At 46.1% G+C, this 16,829-nt stretch overlaps 1 long non-coding RNA gene across 1 annotated transcript in view; it reads right to left on the bottom strand.

Moving 5' to 3' along the window:
* LOC309505109 overlaps positions 1 to 15,642 on the bottom strand; it is a 39,537-nt gene extending 23,895 nt beyond the window's left edge. Inside the window, exons 1-3 of the long non-coding RNA XR_014208282.1 lie at positions 15,058 to 15,642; positions 14,666 to 14,729; positions 9,985 to 10,149 (exon numbers count right to left, since the gene is read on the bottom strand). This is a non-coding gene — a long non-coding RNA (uncharacterized lncRNA). The remainder of the gene's footprint in view (positions 1 to 9,984; positions 10,150 to 14,665; positions 14,730 to 15,057) is intronic.
* Between the last annotated feature and the right edge of the window lie 1,187 nt (positions 15,643 to 16,829).

Raw genomic sequence — 16,829 nt, 5'->3', positions numbered from 1 at the left:
GGATTCTGGACCATTCCAGTACACCCTGACGACCAACACAAGCTGGCATTCACGTTTGGCAACCGACAGTACACCTTCAACAGGTGTCCGTTCGGATATGCAAACTCACCAGCTGAATTCAACATATTCCTGAACAAAGCATGTCCAGACGCCAGGATGAGAGGTAACCTGATTTACGTCGACGATGTGCTTATGAAAAGCACGACGGTGGCAGACCACCTAAAAGAAATTGACTATGTTTTAAACCAGCTATCTGCTGCCGGCGCCAAAATAGCCCTCCACAAGGGGCAGTGGTGTAAAAGCAAGGTCAATTACGTTGGCTTGCTCATTGGACCCCATGGCATTGAACCACAATCAAACCGTATTCATGCCATCCAAAACATCAAGCCCCCCACTAACGTCTCAGAACTTCGAAGCTTTCTAGGAGTTTGCAACTACTCCCGACAGTTCATCGAAAACTATTCAGACATCGCCAGGCCTTTAACAACTATGTTGAAAAAGGACTGCCCTTTCGTCTGGTCAGATGCTCAAGAACACGCCATGGTAGAACTAAAAAGACATTTATGCACAGCTCCATGCCTTGCTTACCCTGATCCACAAAAAGAATTCCACCTGGAAGCTGGGTTTTCAAACCAATGTCTCAGTGCTGGCCTATACCAACAACATGACCAAGACAAGAAGGTAGTCGCATATGCCAGCAAGACACTTCTCCCTCCAGAATGTAAATTCTCAGACTGCGAAAAAGCTTTGCTCTGTACAGTGTGGGCAATTCAGCGCTTCTCCAACTACATTGGTGCACAAAAAGTCATCATAGAAACATGCCACCAGCCCGTCATGTTCCTCAATAGCCAGCGAATCCGCGACGGCGTTGTCACTAATTCACGCATTGCTACATGGCTAATGGCTCTCCAAGGACGAAACGTTGAGGCAAGATATGCACAAAACCACAAATCCGCTCTAGGTAACGGCTTGGCGGCCTGTCAAAACTGCTCTGACAACTCTCCTGCCGCAACGCTGAACACACCTGAGCCCCAAGAACCACCACTGACCTGCCACAGGTACTTTGACAAGAATGCGTGCGAAGGCATGCCCACAGCCTACGTGGACGGATGCTCCTACAACAGCGAGGGCATCCTAAAAGCAGGTGCAGGGGTACTGTGGGTGAACGACCACCCATGCCCACCACAACACTTCAAGCTAGGCCCCAAGTCATCACAGTATGCAGAAATCGCAGCAATTCTCATAACTCTGCAAATCGCAGCATCAAACAACATCAAAGAACTTCTCATCTGCACAGACTCTAACTATGCCAGACTCAGTTTTGTATGCCATCTCCAGACCTGGAAACAGAATGGTTTCAAAACTGCTAACAACAAGCCTGTAAAACACCAACACCTGTTCCAGGAATGTGATAACATCACAACGACACACGATCTCGCCGTGTACTGGAAAAAGGTAAAAGGACACTCCAAACTCCCAGGCCAAGACAAAGACTTCAATGACCACACTGACGCCCTCGCAAAAGCGGGCGCCCTACACGGTGAACCGTGGAATTCCCCGAAACCCTCACCCACCCCCGATGTAGCAGTGCTAACCCGAAGCAAGAAACCATCACCTGCTACTGCACCTGCTTCGCAGATGCTGTCACTAACCCCACAAATTTCAAACAACGACCTTGCAGAAATGCAAGCCTCAGACACTGCCATAAAGACTATGATTCTCCACCTCAAAGACCCCTCCCCCAACCCAATCGCACCGTCGGACACCACTGATAACTCAGATCTCAGACACCTACACAACAGCAGACACATGCTGCGTGTGCGGGACGACATTTTATGGTTTGTCACCGATGACACCACTTCGCCCAAGCTTGTCGTGCCCCGATGTCAAAGGGGGGAGATGATAAACCACGCCCACAACGCACCTTACGCGGGGCACCACGGTACCAGAGCCACGTATGAGACACTTAGACAAGTGGCATACTGGCCAGGTATGCAGCAGGATGTGGCAGAGTATGTGAGAGAATGCCTGGTCTGTTGCCAGTTTCACCCAACAAACCTGACTCACAGAGCCCCGTTGCAACGCAGAGGAATCACATTTCCCTGGTCAGATCTCCAAATTGATTGGGTGGGACCGCTGCCCAGATCGAGCAGAGGTAACAAATACTTTCTCACGGTGGTGTGTCAGTTTACCAAGTGGGTAGAGTGTTTGCCAGCACCTAACGACACCGCCCAAACAACGGCATATCTCCTGATGAACCACATCTTCTCCCGATTCGGGTTGCCACTGAGAGTCAATTCAGATCGAGGTACCCATTTCACCGCAGAGATCATGCAAAAGATCTGGAGAATTCTAGGGGTACAAGCCAAACTTCACATCAGTCACCATCCGATCTCATCCGGACAGGTAGAAAGGTCTAACCGAACGGTGGTCGCCATGTTGAGAAAATATGTGTCGGCTAACCAGAAAGACTGGGATGTGAAACTTCCCCTGGTGCTGATGGCTATCCGAGCCACACCACAGGAATCCACCAGAGTGGCTCCATTTGAACTCATGACTGGGAGGCAGATGACTCTGCCCTTACACCTGTTGTACCAACCAGGAGACAACAACCTCGTCACTGCCTACACCACGTCCCAATATCTGGACGAGCTCCATAGACACTTGAAAACAACTTTCGCTTTCGCTCAGCAACACCTGAAGACCAGCGCTGAAGGCCAGAAAGCCTTTTACGACAAAAAGGCATCGCACCAAGAACTCAGTGTGGGCGACAAAGTCCTGTACTACAGTTTCGCCTTGCCACCCAAGCAACTGTCAAAAAAGTTTCTGCCTCACTGGACTGGACCACATGAAATTGTGAACAAACTCTCTCCTGTAGCATACCAGATCCAGCTTAAACGGGGACCAAGAGAACCCGTTCTCAAATGGGTCCACCGAAATCAAATTAAAAGATATGTGGCCCGTAGTAGGGACAGACAAGAAGAGGCCAATACGAACTAAACTCAACCGCCGTCCCTACAGGAAAGAAGACTGTCCCATCCCCCGGGACAACCCTTGCTGATCTGTGCCTTCTTTCTTTCCCCTTCTCATCCACACCTCTCTCTCTCTTGCCTGTAACAGGATGCTGCTGTGGATTGCCATCATGTGCTTTCAGTCGACCAGAGGCCAGCCACCACCCGATGTCATCTCACCGGGGCCAGCCTCGGGAATCGTGTTGAGAGAACAGCCTGGACTGCTTATCACAAATTGCCGCACACACACACAGAAAGTGTACGTGCGACTCGACCCCCGAAACGTCTACCGTGCGCACTACCCGAGGTCCGCCACCCACTACAGTTGGGCGGGTGCCAGATGGACAGAAACCGCCCTCGACCATGCTGAAGCTGACATCGTCCACATGCTGAACCAACTTGAAAAGGTGACTCTCACCCAGGCCGAACTGAGTGGACACAACAGACGGTCCAAAAGGTTCCTCGGAGCCCTACTCGGAGCCGCTGCAGCTGTGGGCACGCTGTTCAACATCGGTATGTCTAGCGTCAATGCCGTGAACATCGCCACGGTACGAAGACATGTGACAGAAATCCAGACGGAACTCCCACAGCTGAAAGACCAACTCACCACACAAAGCGCATCCCTAACCACCATAGGCAAAACACTGAGAGGTACAGTCACCATCCTTAACACACATAGCGTCATGTTGAACCAAACTTTGAACTCAATGAGACAGATGTTCACAGTCTTCCAGAATGACTTTGCCCAAACTCAGTTGGTCACCGCATTGATGTCCGACATGCTCAGAGAAGTGAGCTCCTCCATGGACAACCTAGCCATGGGAAGGATCCCGCCTTACCTAATACCCCTGAGTCTCGTACAAACCGTGCTGGCTTCCGCCACCACCGCACCCACGGATCCGATACAAACCCATCTCGCCTACTCTTTAGGTAGCGCCATTCCCCTGTACGTTGACCCGGCACAGCGGGAGGTTGGCTTCCTCCTCAATCTGCCAATCATCGAATCAAGCCGAATCTACCGTCTTAAAGACATTGTCAACATCGGATTCTGGCAACGGGACACTCAGTTTAAAGTACGGACTCCCGACGTGGTAGCGTACCATGACAGCGACCCACAACTGTACCTAGCACCTAACCTACACATGTGCACCCGCACGAAAGACATTCACTATCTCTGTCCCAGCAAACCTTTCCTCAGAGATAACACCGATGGGATCTGCGGCCTCCAACAACTAGCCAACGACGCACGTTGTCCGGCCGATGCGAAACCTCGCAACCAGGTCACCGAGACGCAAGCTGAGATCGTAGGAAACCGATGGCTCGTGAACACTCCAGTACGGTCAGCGACACTGACCTATGACCAACACGACACTGCTACACGTGTCAACCTGCTCAACCAAAGCATGTGGATTCAAGTCCCACGAGGAGCCATCCTCCACCTAGATGACCTGGCCTTGTACCACCTCCCAAGTGAAGAGTACCAAGCCGAGCTAGAAATTCCGTCGTTCTTCAAGAACCGCAATTTCACTCTAGATCCCGAACTGGAAGATTGGATTGAAAAGGGGGGGCCACAAGTTATCGACATAGCTCCCCTGGACTCAGCCCTTCAAGCATTGTCCCGACTACCCATTCTGAACACTTCACCTGTGGTACAAACATGGACAGCCGCTGATACCGCACTGTGCATTACCAGCATCCTCGGACACGCCCTAGCTTTGGGTTTGGCCTATATCCTGTACAGAAGGATCAACGCAATTCGAACCTCCACAGCCAAGCTCACAGAGGCAGTCTCCGTCGGCTTCAGGAGAAACCTCCGGAAGGATGACTCCCCACTAGAGCAAGCTGAAGACCTCATCGAGCTCACGCTGCAGTCCTAAGCAACACCCGTGTGCAGCCTCCTCCCATCCATGCACCTGCCATCTGACCGTTGTTACCGTGATGACTCGACTAGGCCCATACACGCCCGGTCGACTCATCAAAAGGGGGAATGTAACGGAGAGCAGATCACCAGTTGCATGGTGATTAAATCAAATTAATTAATGCAGTCTAAATCTACAAAACCCCTGTCTCGCTCTGACTCAAGCTATTCTCACATTCCAAAGCACTCTCATTTACGACACCTCTGCTGTTTTGAGATTGCTCTGCGCAAGACGTGCAGCCCAAACGGCGCCGAAAAATGGTGTAAATCATTGACTATCTCTCACTCTACATGATCTCTTACGTCTAAACCAACAGAGACCGTCTGTTTATGGCCGGGAGAGCCTCACGCTGACCAATGAGAGCGATCCCGAAAGCACTCCCCCCTAGGGAGTCCCTCGGACACTGATTTACACATAGACACTAATTAACTCTTCACAACAATAAAACAGTGTTGTAGAGACCAGATGCCCGAAACATGTGGTCTGTGCCTAATACATCAATCCAAAGAGCCAAACGCACGCACACACATAAGCCTCACCCGCAGCGACGGGGACAAGAGTTCAGCGGACGGGTATGAACTTTCAAGACGCACTCACATACACACACACAGAAACACACGCAGATCCCACCACGTGGGACCAAAATCCTTGTATGAAATATTTTAAATGTATTTTCTTGATGTGTGTCTGATCCCCTGTCCCAAATATTATGCCTATGTAGTTTGTTGGCCTGTAATCACTCTGTGGTGTCCACAATTACAAGAAATGATGTACCTCCTTGATTTTAGATATTAGAACTGTCATTCGCGGTATTGCCGTGTTCCACGAACAACAACGATGCTGAATCTTTAACACAAAATATCAGAGAATGCATTGTTTTATTAAATACCAGTGGTATTAAGTTATGGACGAATTCATCGTTCAAAACCCCGCGGAAAAGGAGGCGTATAGACCTCAAAACGTCAGGAGGTGGGCCCATACGTTGTTAAAGACGATTGGCCCACGTACGTGAGGGAGGCGTGAGTTTAGCCCTTTAAAATTGCGCGCCCCTTTCCTCTCATTGCAGTCCGCCAGAGAGAAAGAAGACACGCCTCCTTCCCTCAAGGAAGCTCCGCTCGCTTTTATTTTCCTTTTATTTCCAAGTCTTTTCTTAGAACTACTATAGTATAGTCTTCTGAAACCAACCCACAAAACCAACTTAAGGCTAAAGATAATCTTTGCTGAGTCTTCGCTCGCTTCAAGTCGCCATAGCAACCAGAACGCTGTGACCACGTGATCCAGGTGTCTTTATCCAACACAGACGAACGCACTCAAGGAAGGCCGATCTTTCAAACAGAGTAACGTAGATCTTTTAAATTTGCAATCTGAAGGAAATGCTGTTTAAAGTTGTCTAAATATTACTGAGAAACGTTGGGGTTTTGTGGTGAATGACTAAACTGTTTCTATCCCTCTCTCTAAATTCTCTTTCACACACACAAACATACACGTTCACACACACACACACACACACACATACTCTCACCCACGTGTGCCGAGATAAACACACTACCACGTGCTCACGGAGCGACACACCCACCTTACAAACGCTACCATCTCCACATTTCACACACACACCTAAAATCATTCGTATCTCAACTATTAGTTTCCTCTCGCTGAGTTTCTCTCTCTCTCTCTCTCTCTCTCTCCCAAATCTCTCTCTAAAACCTTTTTATTTTGTGGTATCTCTGTATTACGATCGTTATATTGCCTGTTTTGTTTATGCATTTTTACTCCTGCGTGATTTAAAATAATTGTGTAATCGCTAGCTTGTTTAAATAAACTTTGTTAAATCATTTGAATTAAGTTTGCCTGTTTTGTTTCAAATTCTGAGTCCCTGATGAGTGCAGATTTTACCTTATAAGCTCTACGATTGGTTTTATTCTTAAAAGAAACCTAAAATTGTCTAAAACACGGAGATAATTATCTTCTTTGTGGCCACAAGAAAGTGTTATCTGTCAGTGTTAAAGACGCCCGATTTCTGTTCATAAAGTATACATTCTGTCCGCTGGACGGCCAGTCTGCATGGTAAATGAACAAACTCAACTTCTACCTCAAATTCCCCCAAATTGAGTAAATGCTACCCGTCTCTATCAGTGATTATTACAAGTAATTGTGTAATCGCTGATACGAGCCGAGATTTTGACCTATTCCCTAATTTGAATAAATTAATTTATGGAAGCAACAGATGCATATTCACATTGATGAATATTACCGCTAATTTGAGCTAATTAATTCCCCAACACAAAGTCATTGTTGTTACAATTATGACCATGCGTTATAAATATTAATATTGCCAAAATTCCCTATATTCTTGAGCTAATTCGCATTAACCCAGAGGCATTTACGTTACAATGTTAAACATGACGTTTACCAGACTAAACTGCATGTTTGCACCCAAAAATGAAAATTCTGTCATTATTACTCACCCTTAAGACTTTCGTTCATCTTCGGAACACAAATTAAAATATTTTTTATGAAATCTGGGAGGTTTCTGTCCCTCCATTGACATCAATGTCATTGCAACTGTCAAAGCCCAGAAAGGTGGTACAAACATCGGTAAATAGTACATATAACGACAGTGGTTCAACCTTAATATTATGAAGTAACGAGAATACTTTTTGTGCGCAAAATAACCCCAAAATAACGACATTGTTGAATAATCTCTTCTTTTCCATGTCATTCTCCTACACTGTTGACGTAGTGTAAAACAGTGCAGCGCTTATGGGTTCTACATCAGAACGCAGGCTCACTATTGGCTAGCTCCTGGGTCATCACACACGACCAGAGTCGGACAATAATAAGCCTACGTTCTGACGTAGAACCCAGAAGTGCTGCACTGGCTTTTTTTCAAGGCTTGCACCTTGAAATCTGGGTTTGCGTTCTCGAGCCACCAGGCACTGTTTTGTGCGGATGAGTGGGCCGGAACGCATTAAAGGATAACTCTTGCCAAAATGCAACCTCTTTTTGTTAATCTACCTGAGGCAAACTTTCATTTAAAAGCATAATTAGGATGGAAACGCCACTTTTAAGTTTGACCGTATTTTCGTTTTCGGTCAAATTGAACTCCAGCATTGAGAACATTGTTTGTGTCATGGGCGTAGGTTTAGGGGGGGACGCTAGGTACTAGTCCCAATCAATATTTTGAGATGACAAATTTGTCCCCACCAATATTTAGCAAGCTCCTTTGAACTGCTATTTGGATCTTTGCGCTGCTATTTGGATCGATTCCAACAGCCAAAACAACGACAGTACAAGAAACGCCGTAATTTGATTGGCGGCGGTGTATCTGACAGGCTACACGCGCGGGCCGGGAGTCCCGGGACTACTTTTGTGCTTGCACTGGCAGCGAGCGGGTGGTGTGTGTGTGTGTGTGTGTGTGTGTGTGTGCGCGCGCGCGTCGACGACGCCGACGGTAAGTTTTCCAGGGCTGTCTCTCTGCCACATACAAAGGCCAGAGTAAAACATTTTAATATTCCGTTTTTTGCCACTTTTTGTACTTTGTAGATAGATCAGCTATGCCACCCAAGAAGAAGAAAGGGGACATACGAAGCTTTTTCATAAAGCAGAGTGTAAGTAGGCAAAATAACTAGCCACACAAATAAACTAGCAGTAGTAGTGACTGACCAGGCTTTCAAATGCAGATTCTACTGTGGAAAATAGTATTGATTGGTGATAGTATGTGTTACCATGTTGTTACAGTTAAACCTAGCAGCAGCAATCTTTCAACTAAGGTTAAGAGTATTGATTAGGCTGTGCAGCACTGATAGACTCATAGAAGTCACGCTATCATGATAGAATGCTACGTTAGCAAGTCACTGAATGTTAATTAGCTGACCTTAACTTAGAATCTTGCAGTCAACATAAACAGTGGATCTGAGACATTTTTCGTTTCTACATTCTATTTATGTAATGTATTTGTGAGTGAGTGTAGCCTAAGAATTTAATATTTAAGAATAGAATATATCAATAGAATTTGATATAGAATAGTAGATACAATTTTAGTATTAATGGAATACTGTAATCATGGATAATAATAATAATAATAGATAATAATAATGGATTTGTTGTGTTGAATGCATACTATGATACGTGTGTATTTTATTCATTTGTTCATTATTTAATTACATATAGAAAACTCATTCCAGGGGGAGGGGGAGGGGGATGTCCCCACCAAAGCTGAGGCCAAACCTACGCCCTTGGTTTGTGTACACAGAATTTACTAAAAAGAAAGATTTTGAACAACTCGCCGGCATTTTGACAGTCAAAAATAGTCGATCTAATCAATTTATTCTAGAGATGCTGTAAAGCCTAAACAATCTATGTTACTGTACTTTCCTATTATCACTGTAAAGCTGCTTTAAAACAATCTATATTGTTAAAAGCACTGTAAAAATGAAGGTGACTTGACACTGTTTACACTACGTCAACAGCGTAGGAGAATGACGTGAAAGAGTAGAGATTGTTGAATAATGTCGTTATTTTGTTTTTGTGCACAAAAGGTATTCTCGTCGCTTCATAATATTAAGGTTGCACCACTGTAGTTACATGGATTATTTAAACGATGTTTTGACTACCTTTCTGGGCCTTGAAAGTTGCAAAGACGTTGCTGTCTATGGGTGGTTCAGAAACCTCTCAGATTTCATCAAAAATATCTTAATTTGTGTTCTGAAGATGAACGAAGGTCTTAACGACATAAGGGTGTGTAATTAATGACAGAATTTTCACTAATCATTTAACTGAAAACAACTTGCACTGACATATCTTAAAATATGTGACTGCCACTGGTTTGTCTCGAGATGCACACCAGTAATGTTTTTTTGTTTTTTTTTAGACATTTTTATAAAAGCTGCTTAAATACCCTAATTTTATTAAGGCCTAGACCTGGCTTAAGCTAAGCCCAGTATGGAAACCATGGCCATATTGTTTATACCAGTAGTCAGCTTAATACATACTGTCAAGACAAGTCACAATTCAGTCTAATATTTATATGAATGGCAAATATGCTAAAGACTAACCTCTGAACAAATTCAAGGTGCTGCCTCTTCCTGGTACTGCAAGCTGAACTCATAGGAGGAGGCAAACAGCGCTGCCAGGCCAGTGATGAAGTTAGGCTGTGATCCTTTCACACACACCTTGACCTTCCAAACGTAATATCCAACACTGGTCGCTTAGAGATTGACCTGTAATAAAAAAAATAAAAAAATAAACGAATTAATAAAAATTATTAATAATTATGACCGCCGCTAGCGTAGCTAGCCGGTCATATAGGGATTGTCAAAGTTTTTTTTTTTTTTTTTTTTCGTCACCTTACTGAATTTTTCGTCAACGATACCAGGGACACCGAAGCACCGGGGAACATGAAATTTGGTGGGCATGTAGCCCCACTAGACTTCTAAGGAAAAATTTCGTTTGGTCCCCGGGGGCCACTCCCCCCCCGCGCTGGGCCCCCCCAAACCCCCAAAAATGCAGTTTTTCCTAAATAACTACCTGAACCGTGGCACCGAGGATGAAGAAATTTTTATGGTATGTTGGTCTACTAGACTTTTACGGAAAAATTTCGTTTGGTCCCTGGGGGCCACTTCCCCCCCCGCGCTGGGGCCCCCTTAAATTTTTCGTCAACGATACCAGGGACACCGAAACACCGGGGAACATGAAATTTGGTGGGCATGTAGCCCCACTAGACTTCTAAGGAAAAATTTCGTTTGGTCCCCGGGGGCCACTCCCCCCCCGCGCTGGGCCCCCCCAAACCCAAAAAAATGCAGTTTTTCCTAAATAACTACCTGAACCGTGGCACCGAGGATGAAGAAATTTTTATCGTATGTTGGTCTACTAGACTTTTACGGAAAAATTTCGTTTGGTCCCCGGGGGCCACTTCCCCCCCCCGCGCTGGGGCCCCCTTAAATTTTTCGTCAACGATACCAGGGACACCGAAACACCGGGGAACATGAAATTTGGTGGGCATGTAGCCCCACTAGACTTCTAAGGAAAAATTTCGTTTGGTCCCCGGGGGCCACTCCCCCCCCGCGCTGGGCCCCCCCAAACCCAAAAAAATGCAGTTTTTCCTAAATAACTACCTGAACCGTGGCACCGAGGATGAAGAAATTTTTATGGTATGTTGGTCTACTAGACTTTTACGGAAAAATTTCGTTTGGTCCGCGGGGGCCACTTCCCCCCCCGCGCTGGGGCCCCCGTAAATTTTTCGTCAACGATACCAGGGACACCGAAACACCGGGGAACATGAAATTTGGTGGGCATGTAGCCCCACTAGACTTCTAAGGAAAAATTTCGTTTGGTCCCCGGGGGCCACTCCACCCCCGCGCTGGGCCCCCCCAAACCCAAAAAAATTCAGTTTTTCCTAAATAACTACCTGAACCGTGGCACCGAGGATGAAGAAATTTTTGTGGTATGTTGGTCTACTAGACTTTTACGGAAAAATTTCATTTGGTCCCCGGGGGCCACTTCCCCCCCCCCGCGCTGGGGCCCCCGTACATTTTTCGTCAACCATACCAGGGACACCGAAACACCGGGGAACATGAAATTTGGTGGGCATGTAGCCCCACTAGACTTCTAAGGAAAAATTTCGTTTGGTCCCCGGGGGCCACTCCACCCCCGCGCTGGGCCCCCCCAAACCCAAAAAAATTCAGTTTTTCCTAAATAACTACCTGAACCGTGGCACCGAGGATGAAGAAATTTTTGTGGTATGTTGGTCTACTAGACTTTTACGGAAAAATTTCATTTGGTCCCCGGGGGCCACTTCCCCCCCCCCGCGCTGGGGCCCCCGTACATTTTTCGTCAACCATACCAGGGACACCGAAACACCGGGGAACATGAAATTTGGTGGGCATGTAGCCCCACTAGACTTCTAAGGAAAAATTTCGTTTGGTCCCCGGGGGCCACTCCCCCCCCGCGCTGGGCCCCCCCAAACCCCAAAAAATGCAGTTTTTCCTAAATAACTACCTGAACCGTGGCACCGAGGATGAAGAAATTTTTATGGTATGTTGGTCTACTAGACTTTTACGGAAAAATTTCGTTTGGTCCCCGGGGGCCGCTTCCCCCCCCGCGCTGGGGCCCCCTTAAATTTTTCGTCAACGATACCAGGGACACCGAAACACCGGGGAACATGAAATTTGGTGGGCATGTAGCCCCACTAGACTTCTAAGGAAAAATTTCGTTTGGTCCCCGGGGGCCACTCCCCCCCCGCGCTGGGCCCCCCCAAACCCAAAAAAATGCAGTTTTTCCTAAATAACTACCTGAACCGTGGCACCGAGGATGAAGACATTTTTATGGTATGTTGGTCTACTAGACTTTTACGGAAAAATTTCGTTTGGTCCGCGGCGGCCACTTCCCCCCCCGCGCTGGGGCCCCCGTAAATTTTTCGTCAACGATACCAGGGACACCGAAACACCGGGGAACATGAAATTTGGTGGGCATGTAGCCCCACTAGACTTCTAAGGAAAAATTTCGTTTGGTCCTCGGGGGCCACTCCCCCCCCGCGCTGGGCCCCCCCAAACCCAAAAAAATGCAGTTTTTCCTAAATAACTACCTGAACCGTGGCACCGAGGATGAAGAAATTTTTGTGGTATGTTGGTCTACTAGACTTTTACGGAAAAATTTCATTTGGTCCCCGGGGGCCACTTCCCCCCCCCCGCGCTGGGGCCCCCGTAAATTTTTCGTCAACCATACCAGGGACACCGAAACACCAGGGAACATGAAATTTGGTGGGCATGTAGCCCCACTAGACTTCTAAGGAAAAATTTCGTTTGGTCCCCGGGGGCCACTCCCCCCCCCGCGCTGGGCCCCCCCAAACCCAAAAAAATGCCGTTTTTCCTAAATAACTACCTGAACCGTGGCACCGAGGATGAAGACATTTTTATGGTATGTTGGTCTACTACACTTTTACGGAAAAATTTCGTTTGGTCCCCGGGCCACTTCCCCCCCCGCGCTGGGGCCCCCGTAAATTTTTCGTCAACGATACCAGGGACACCGAAGCACCGGGGAACATGAAATTTGGTGGGCATGTAGCCCCACTAGACTTCTACGGAAAAATTCGTTTGGTCCCCGGGGGCCACTCCCCCCCCCCCGCGCTGGGCCCCCCCAAACCCCAAAAAATGCAGTTTTTCCTAAATAACTACCTGAACCGTGGCACCGAGGATGAAGAAATTTTTATGGTATGTTCGTCTACTAGACTTTTACGGAAAAATTTCGTTTGGTCCCCGGGGGCCACTCCCCCCTCCCCGCGCTGGGGCCCCCGTAAATTTTTCGTCAACGATACCAGGGACACCGAAGCACCGGGGAACATGAAATTTGGTGGGCATGTAGCCCCACTACACTTCTACGGAAAAATTTCGTTTGGTCCCCGGGGGCCACTCCCCCCCCCCGCGCTGGGCCCCCCCAAACCCCAAAAAAGGCAGTTTTTCCTAAATAACTACCTGAACCGTGGCACCGAGGATGAAGAAATGTTTATGGTATGTTGGTCTACTAGACTTTTACGGAAAAATTTCGTTTGGTCCCCGGGGGCCACTTCCCCCCCCTGCGCTGGGGCCCCCGTAAATTTTTCGTCAACGATACCAGGGACACCGAAACACCGGGGAACATGAAATTTGGTGGGCATGTAGCCCCACTAGACTTCTAAGGAAAAATTTCGTTTGGTCCCCGGGGGCCACTCCCCCCCCGCGCTGGGCCCCCCCAAACCCAAAAAAATTCAGTTTTTCCTAAATAACTACCTGAACCGTGGCACCGAGGATGAAGAAATTTTTATGGCACATCAACCTAGCCCATAATCACTCATTTGTGATTTGCGCCCCTCCCATAAAAAATGAAAATGCAATATTATTCTGCTTTAATCGCCCCTATCTTCAGTGGAGATGTTCAGAACTGCACCATATTTCATGTGTATGATTAACTTGACAACCTCTGGGGGTATCCTCTGCTAAGTTTTGTAGAATTTCATCCATGGGGGGGGTATAAAATAAATTCATTTATGTGCACATTTAGTGACTGTACACTCATCGGCCTGTAGATGGTGCTGTTGAGCGAAGGGTTGCTGGTTTAGGATGATACTGTCACACACACACATGCAGGAATACAAACAAACGCAAGCATGCACACACACTGACATCCACACGCACAGACACACACCCATACACACACATACAAATCCACATGCACAGACACACACACACACAAACACACGCGCACACATGTACGCACACATACATACACGCACAGACACACACACACACACACACACACACACACACACACACACACACACACACACATACACAAATACACACACATACACACACACACACACACACACACACACACACACAGACAGACATGCACATACTATTACTTTTTTTAGGTATATACATAAACACGCAATACAGCCAAATTACTCCACGTCATTTATTTTTCTGGAAAGCCAGTGCAGGCCTGAGCGGCGGTCATATTTTGTACCGCGATGCGGTACATCTAGTTTTGCTTGTTTTAAGCATAAACTCACTTAATTTTGGCTTATTCTTTCAGAAAACAAGACAATTTTTACTTGTCTATTAAATGCTTCATGTAAGAAATTTAGATATCTGGACTGGAAACAAGAAAAAAAAAAACACTAATAAAAACATATTTTACAGTGGGGTGAGTAAATGATGGCTTTTCATTTTAGGTTAAAACTACCCAATGTTTACATACCAAGCAATATAAAGTGTGGACTCTCTGGCAAATGTAGATTGCTGGACATCAGCGTTGCAAATTCCTGAAACAATTTTTAAAAAGGACAGCACAACCATGATCAACAGAACCAAAACATAAAACATATTACAGATTAATGAGATTTGTTTAATAATCTCTACTTATCTGCTTGAAGGATAACACCGTCTAACTTCTCTTTGAATTGTGGGAGTAGTTGTAGGACCATGGCATGGCAATCAGGAATACTACATTTAGAAACAACATTAGGAACATGGATTTTCTTGTGCAAGCAAAATTCTGACAACGATTCAAAAGCACGATCACAGAACTGACAGCATTTTTTTTTAACACATAGATAGACTATAACTGTAACACTACTTAAAAGCACTTACATTAGCACTGGACCGTCATCAGATTGCAAAGCCTGAAACGAAATATATATATCAAAAGCACGTCATGCAAATAACATGGTAAATGTTGCCTATTATGTGAAATGTCGAAGTTAACGTTACTTGGTAAACAGGTTAACAGAGTCAGTGAATGCTTGCGCGGCCGCGGTAGTAAACCGCGTTCGCACAATCAAACCAAATAAGTTACGTGGAAACAATGTAGAAATGCGAACGCAAAAAAATATATACTGGCTTACCGTATCACTCAGTTGAACAATTTTCCATCTTCTCAAACTCTAAATCCCATTTATCGTCACAGTCGCAGGTTAGATTATTCAGATGATTCTTCCATCCATCTTAACGTTAATGTCGTCCATTTTCTGCTGCGTCACAGGCAACTAATGTTTGAAACACGAACCGAAGCTCACAAAAGCTTAAAAATTGCTCACAGATTCGCAGACACTGTTTATCTTGATGACAGGAATGATTATTCTGTTCATTTGAATCCCGCTGACAAATCAAGTTTGCCTGTAGTAGCTACTGTCTGCTCGCGTCACATTTGAACTGAATTGAGCGCGAAATAAATCAATCCCATGTATGGTACTGTATTACGAATTTATCGGGTTGAAAACAGAAATGTGCTATATATTTACAGCTGTTCTGTAAAAGATACAGCCTAATTCTGTATTATGGAAATACAGTACAATTCTGTAGAAAATTCGCTGTAAATTTACAGTAAAGGGTCAGGCTACAGTGGACACAATAATAACGTCCAGAAATCACGAACTTACCCATGACTCCATCTGGAAAATAATTCGCGATTTCGTATTTTGTTTTTGACCCTCTGAACTTACCGTTGGACAGGCAAAACTTGGTGATTTTAAGTTGTTTGAGCTAAAACACATAATTACAATAAGATAGGCCATTAAAAAGTGCAGTTTACTCAGAATTAATAATTAATGTAAAAAAATGACACATGTTTAAGTAATACAAACTCAGTTTGTTTGAGTAGAAACTACTGATTGGACTTAAAAACTCAATTACAATAAGAAAGGACAAGAAAAAGTTCAGCTTAATCAGAATTAACAAGTAATGTCAATAAATTAGACACATTTAAGTAATATGAACTCAATCTCTTTGAGTTGAATCAAAATCTGGGTTTACAGTGCACAACCGCGGGCTCTTGGACGGTGAGGGCGGCCGTTCGGTCCTGGTCCCCGACCCACCTCTTCAACAAGTTGACATGATATAGCTGTACTGTTTGTCGACGGCCAGGCTGTCTTACCCTGTAATTAACTGGGCCGACTCGTTCTTCTATGGTGTAGGGGCCTTGCCACTGAGCCAGGAACTTGCATGCTGCATTGGGGACCAGGACCATCACTCTGTCTCCTGGTTGAAATTCCCGCGGTTGGGCCGCCCGGTTGTAGAGGCGTTGCTGGGCTTGTTGGGACTTCACCAGGTGTTCCCGGACTAATGGCATGACCCGGTCGATCTTACCCCTCATGTCCTGAACATGTTCGACGACGGTTCGGAATACTGCCGGCTGCTGTTCCCAGGCTTCTCGGGCTACGTCGAGGAGACCGCGGGGTTGTCGTCCAAACAGAAGTTCGAATGGGGTGAAGCCCGTGGATGCTTGTGGTACCTCTCGGATGCCAAACAGGACATAGGGAAGGAGTAGGTCCCAGTCCTTTTTGTCTTCTGCAGTCACCCTTCGTAACATCTGCTTCAACGTCTGATTAAACCTCTCGACGAGCCCGTCGGCCTGAGGGTGGTAG

Source organism: Leuciscus leuciscus (genome assembly GCF_965113295.1).
Source record: "Leuciscus leuciscus genome assembly, chromosome: 8".
Lineage (NCBI taxonomy): Eukaryota > Metazoa > Chordata > Actinopteri > Cypriniformes > Leuciscidae > Leuciscus > Leuciscus leuciscus.
This window is presented reverse-complemented; position numbering and strand designations above follow the sequence as displayed.